Genomic DNA, 6,074 nt, shown 5'->3' with positions numbered 1-6,074 from the left:
AATTCTTAAAAGCGTCCCAGGTGATTTACTAAGATGTTTGGAAAACACTGACATAACACTGACTGCAAAAAAAATGGAAGTTTTACTTACATTAAGATGCTCAATCGGAATTAAATATGAACGATTTTTATTTTTTTTTAATATTTATTTGAGAGAGAGAGAGTGCACACATGGGGGGGTCAAGGTGGGGGTAGAGAGTGAGGGGGAGGAAAAACAGACTCCCTGCTGAGCAGGGAGCCTGACCTGATGGGGGTGGTATAAAGATGAAAGGGGTTGGATCTCCTGTCCCTTCCCAGAGATCATGACCTGAGCTAAAGCCAAAAGTTGGATAGCCAACACACGGAGAATCACCCAAGAGACCCTGAGCCATTTTTAAAGAACTGTACTACTTTATAGTCATTTAAATTGTCCCACATGCTTGCATGAAAGGAAAATATTTCAGTTTTGCTTGTTAAAAAAGAAAAGGAAATAATCTTTATTAAGATGTTTTGCTTTTTATTAAATTGATATATGTTTCACTTTAAATACCCAAACTTTTGGGGCACCTGGGTGGCTCAGTTGTTAAACATCTACCTTCGGCTCAGGTTGTGATCCCAGGGTCCTGGGATTGAGCCCCACATTGGGCTCCCTGCTCCATGGGAAGCCTGCTTCTCCCTCTCCCACTCCCCCTGCTTGTGTTCCCTTTCGTGCTGTGTCTCTCTCTGTCAAATAAATAAATAAAAATCTCTAAAAAATTTTTAAAAATAAAAATAAAATAAAAATCCAAACTTACAGAAAAGCACAAAAAGGAATAAAAACTACAGTCCTATAGTCTTAACACTTTCATTAACATCCTTCTAGACATCTCTATAGAAAATAGATATATATATATATATGCCATTGTACGTAAATGGATTCATGCTGTTCCAGAAACTGTTTTTTAAAGATTTATTTATTTATTTATTTTAGAGACAGAGAACATGAGTGGGAAGGGCAGAGGGGAGGGAGAGAGAATCTTAAGCAGACTGTACACTGAGCATGGACCCCACTCAGGGCTCAATCCCACGACCCCGAGGTCACGACCTGACTTGAAACCAAGAACCTGATGCTTAACTGACTCTGCCACCCATTTGTCCCTCCAGAAACTGTTTTCTAAATACCCAGGGTAAAATTATATTTTTCAGGGTTTCTAAAGAAGGATCTACATGTTTATCCTCAGTTGTAATGGCTCTCCAGTATTTCATTCTACGAATGTACCAAAATTTACTCTGTACTTCAGCTTCCTCAGCTATGAAGCAAAATAAAAAATTGTATTGTAATCCACAAAATCACCGACAATAGTGCTTGGCATATAATAAATACTCAATAAATGCTGGCTATTATTACTATTATACGTTATGTTTTCTAATTTTTTATTATTAAAAGCAACAATGTAATAAACATCTTGTACTTAAATATTTTTTTTCTTCTCAGTCATTAAGGTAGTATTTTCCAGAAATTCTTAAAGAAACAGCCTGTGTCTGACACTTACTGTAGTCTTTTGTAAAAAGATCATAAAATATAAAGTGTCTGAAGTGAGTCATAATACCACAAAGGCCAGTCTTTATTATTCGTTGTTCAGTCAATAACAGATCTATAAAATTATACCACCAACTATATATGAGCAATATTTTCATAAGGCTTAGAAATAATATTTTAGATCTTTTATAAATGAGTTTATATTGCTTTGACTTTGCATTTCTAGCTCAACAGAAAGCTTACTGTGTAAATTACAAAAATGATTTGATCTTTTAAGATACTTTAAATCCTAAGTGACATTATTATCATTATCAGGATCAAAAAGCTTACAGGTTCAGTGCCTGGTATTGTCAGACTCACACCCCAGATTCCCTGCCCAAGCTAATCTTACTCTGATAATATTACTGTGCGTGAATTGCCTTTCTGATGTGCATCATTCTTTGAGTGTGATTTTTTGGGGTCTCTTTTTAGAAGGCAAGAAAATACCAGTCTGAGGCATATCCATGACGTTTGGAAACAAAAGCATCCATTGGTGAAAGATTCTAAAAGGACATGGAAGAGACTAAGAGCCTGTTCTTCTTGGCTGACCCACTGAATCTGGCATTGTTGCCAGTGGAGGCACAAATAAATCCCAAGTCCAAGCCTCTTTAATAGAGGATGTGCCTCCCAGCAAAATTTGCCAGTTTAGGGCCTAATACTAGAGGTGGCGCTTTACTTTCCCAAAGAGGTTGCTAAAGTCATGGTTGCCTACACCCAAGAAACTTAGAATGTCTTGACTGCACCCTTATTGAGAACAGAAGTGTGAGAAGTTGCTTGAGAATCATTACTTTTATCAGTAATGATTTAAAGTCCAAGAAACAAGGCGAAAAGATAACGTTCACAGATTTAAAAACAAAAAACAGATGAATAAGGCAAGTCATAGATCCATCCTTGTCTCCTTCACTTTTCCCAGGGAGGCCAGAATCTACTAGAATTTTTTTCTATGTCTTTAATATGTTAGTTCCTTATCCATGGTGTTTTATAGAGAAGATAATGGAGGACAACTCACCACGAGGCAGTTAAGTTACATAGTGAGAAGAACAAATTAACCAAAAAGGTGCTGAAATGATTTCCTGCTTTACCAATCTTTCTTCTCTGGTTTTTAATGCTTACCCCCTTGCTAAGGTAAAATGTTAATCCGGTTGTAGGAGATAACTTGTTTCAAAAAGCGGAAATGTATTTATGAAGAAGGTGTCATTTAACAACTTGCCATTCCAGAAGACAGATGAAGCTTGTCATAATAAAAACAAAGCCCAAATACATCTCCTCCCCAAGTTGAGGACTATTACGGAAGAATCTTGGTCTGGGAAAAATTTCAAATTTTTTTTGTTTTTGTTTTTTGTTTGTTTTGTTTTTTAGGATAGGGTGCCAGTTCCCTCCCAATCCTTATCCCTCCATCTACCCAAAGCTAACCTAACAGTATCCCTCTCACTCCCTTCTAAGATTAATTCATATCTCATGAACAACACGAGGTCTTCATTATTTGGCCTGAGCTTTTTACTCATCTCTTTGCAACGTCCAGTGACAGAAGACCGGGAAGTTGCCCCTCCTTCAGTAGTCCTCATGGGCTGGGGAACATAGGGTGGCAAGAAACGCCACTCGGTAGGCCAGTATGACTAAAGGCGGCCAGATCTTCTGCTCAGACCATCTGTCATGGCTAGCCCAACCAAACTGAAATAGGAAAAGCAATAACTTTTAGACGAGGTTTTAAAAGAAGTCACGTGTCCTCACTTAAATTGTCTTTCTTTTAAGAGCATAAAAAGACTTAACGGGCCCCAGCAGCAAATACAAGCTCGTCTGCTTCCCGACCCGTTTCATCTGCTGTACTGTGCAGCCCAGCGAGCCCTGCAGAACCTGCTGCCATCTGCCTGGACCTTCTTTCTGCAAGATGGCTCCTCCACGATGACCCTGGCGAAGAATCAGCTCTAGGGGTCACCTGCGTGTGTAGGGACGGCCTATGTGCCTCAGGCCCCGGGACACTATGCCGGATTGGGCTAGATGGGCGATCCCAGATGTGATGTCATTTTGACTCCCAGGACCCCCGACTCCCATCATCCCGGTCCCCCCACGCCTGTTTCTTCTTCTCTTCTCTGTCTCCCCGCTCGTAAAGCAGCGCGGAAGAAACAGCGGACTGGCTTCACCTCGCCTCCAGTCCCCCTCCCAACCCGCGCGTCGCTGCGGAGCCCGCAGGCCGCAGAGCCGCTGCGCCGGGCGTGCGGGGGAGGCTGCGGGGACGTGGCCGCAGCCGGAGCGCCGGGGCCCGCGGCCCTCCCCGACGACGGATCCGCTCGCAGGTCTGGCGGGCGGCAGGGGTCCTGCGGGCGGAAGTGAGAAGCGAGGCGTGGCAGGAGGCTGCGGGCTGGGGGCTGGGATCCCCTCGGCGGCGGACGCGGCCCGGACAACCCGGACGAGGACGGCGGCCGCCTCCCGACGCCCGGCGCGCGGCAACCCGGCCTTTTGTGGCGTTGAGGCAGAGCAGACCGGCAGGGCGGCCGCTGCGGGGGAGCGAGGCTGAGCCGCCGCCCCCGGGACCAGGAGGAGGGGCTGCCTCGGGGGCGCCGCCGCGACCCAGATAGGCTGGGCGGACGCGGGAGCGGGCGGCGGCCCGTCGCCTCCCTCCTCCTCCGCGGCGCCATCCCTCGGCGCGCCCAACCCGGAACCCGGCGAGCGCGTGGGGGCGGGGAGGCGAGCGCGCAGAGCTGGCGGGCACCCCCGCGGCCCCCGGCCCCCCAGCCATGTCGGCCGAGGAGATGGTGCAGATCCGCCTGGAGGACCGCTGCTACCCGGTGAGCGAGAGGAAGCTTATCGAGCAGAGCGACTATTTCCGCGCCCTCTACCGCTCCGGCATGCGCGAGGCCCTGAGCCAGGAGGCCGGCGGCCCCGAGGTGCAGCAGCTGCGCGGCCTCAGCGCCCCGGGCCTGCGCCTGGTGCTGGACTTCATCAACGCCGGCGGGGCCCGCGAAGGCTGGCTCCTGGGCCCGCAGGCGGAGAAGGGCGGCGGGGTGGAGGAGGAAGAGGAGATGGACGAGGTGAGCCTGCTGGCGGAGCTGGTGGAAGCGGCCTCCTTCCTTCAGGTCACGTCTCTGCTGCAGCTGCTGCTGTCCCAGGTGCGGCTCACCAACTGCCTGGAGCTGTACCGCCTGGCGCAGGTGTACGGGCTGCCCGACCTGCAGGAGGCCTGCCTGCGCTTCATGGTCGTCCACTTCCACGAGGTGCTGTGCAAGCCCCAGTTCCACCTCCTGGGGGCTCCTCCTCAGGCCCCCGGGGATGTCAGCCTGAAGCAGAGGCTGAGAGAGGCCCGGATGACCGGGACTCCGGTTCTTGTAGCCCTGGGGGATTTCCTGGGGGGCCCCCTGGCCCCACACCCCTACCAAGGGGAGCCCCCGTCCATGCTCAGGTATGAGGAGATGACCGAACGTTGGTTCCCGCTGGCCAACAACCTTCCTCCCGACCTGGTGAACGTCAGGGGTTACGGGTCTGCCATCCTGGACAACTACCTCTTCATAGTGGGCGGGTATAGGATCACTAGCCAGGAAATCTCGGCTGCGCACTCCTACAACCCCAGCACCAATGAGTGGCTCCAGGTGGCCTCCATGAACCAGAAGAGGTAAGCGCCCAGCGGGGCTGCTTCTGCTTCTTTTCCCGTTCCATTCATTCACTTGCTCACTAGTTCGTTCATTCCCTTGATGTTTGCTGGGCAATCGCAGGAGATTTTGCTGAAGTGGGAATGACATCTTCAGGAGTGTCGCTGGCCTGGACTCTGGCAGAGTTCCCAAGGAACTGAGAACTTGCGAGGAAGAAGTGGCCCCCGCCAGGTCAACTAACCAAGCAGGTCTCGCTCTTTCAGGCAAACTGCCTTTTTGCCTCTTTCCCAGTTGGGGGGCGTGGGGTGGGGGATGTCTGTGGTTTCCTGGAAGGATACTGTAAAGGAAAACTTTTTTTAAGTTTGCTTTCATTTTTACCTTTTTTTTAAATTTTTTAGGCTCTAATCCTGATTACAGTGACAGACCGGGCAGTGACCTGTAATGCGGTCTTGGGAGGATTTTTGTTGTTGTTATTGACTTTGAAGCTTTCCACACTGGGGCCCCAATCTGTAATCAGATTACCATTAGAATTGTACCTTGGATTGTCTTTTTTATTTTGTATCCTCTCTTTTGCATATCCCTTCCTTCCCAGACAGTTTCGTCTTTGTTCTAAAATTTGAGCCTGGCAGTGGTCACCTACAAAATTAGAACGTTTCAGTGCACCCAACCTTCCTCCTCCCATCCTCAAATCCCTCCCAACATGCCCTTGGGTGACATGAAGACAGGTAAAGGAGGAGGGGAGGCAAGGGAGAGTAGGGAATAGAGGAGGGAAAGGAAAAGGAAGAAGAAGGGAAAAAAAAAAAAAGAGCAGAGCAGATACAGGAAGAGATGGTAGGAAAGAAAGATGGAAGGACTCAAGATGGCCCAGAGCCATTCACACTTAAGTGGGGAGAAGAATCAATCAGTATGATCCACGAAAGGACAGGAATACCCTTTTTTCTGCTATTCTTGTAT

At 48.5% G+C, this 6,074-nt stretch overlaps 1 pseudogene across 1 annotated transcript; it reads left to right on the top strand.

The window, feature by feature from the left end:
* Positions 1-4,139: 4,139 nt before the first annotated feature.
* On the top strand, positions 4,140-5,191 carry LOC309868773 (kelch-like protein 42 pseudogene; annotated as a pseudogene). The gene has a single exon. The product of its transcript is annotated as a kelch-like protein 42 pseudogene (transcript).
* Positions 5,192-6,074: the final 883 nt, after the last annotated feature.

Source organism: Mustela nivalis (genome assembly GCF_964662115.1).
Source record: "Mustela nivalis genome assembly, chromosome: 7".
Classification (NCBI taxonomy): Eukaryota; Metazoa; Chordata; class Mammalia; order Carnivora; family Mustelidae; genus Mustela; species Mustela nivalis.
The sequence above is the reverse complement of the archived record's forward strand: the minus strand, read 5'-3'. Positions and strand labels throughout refer to the sequence as shown.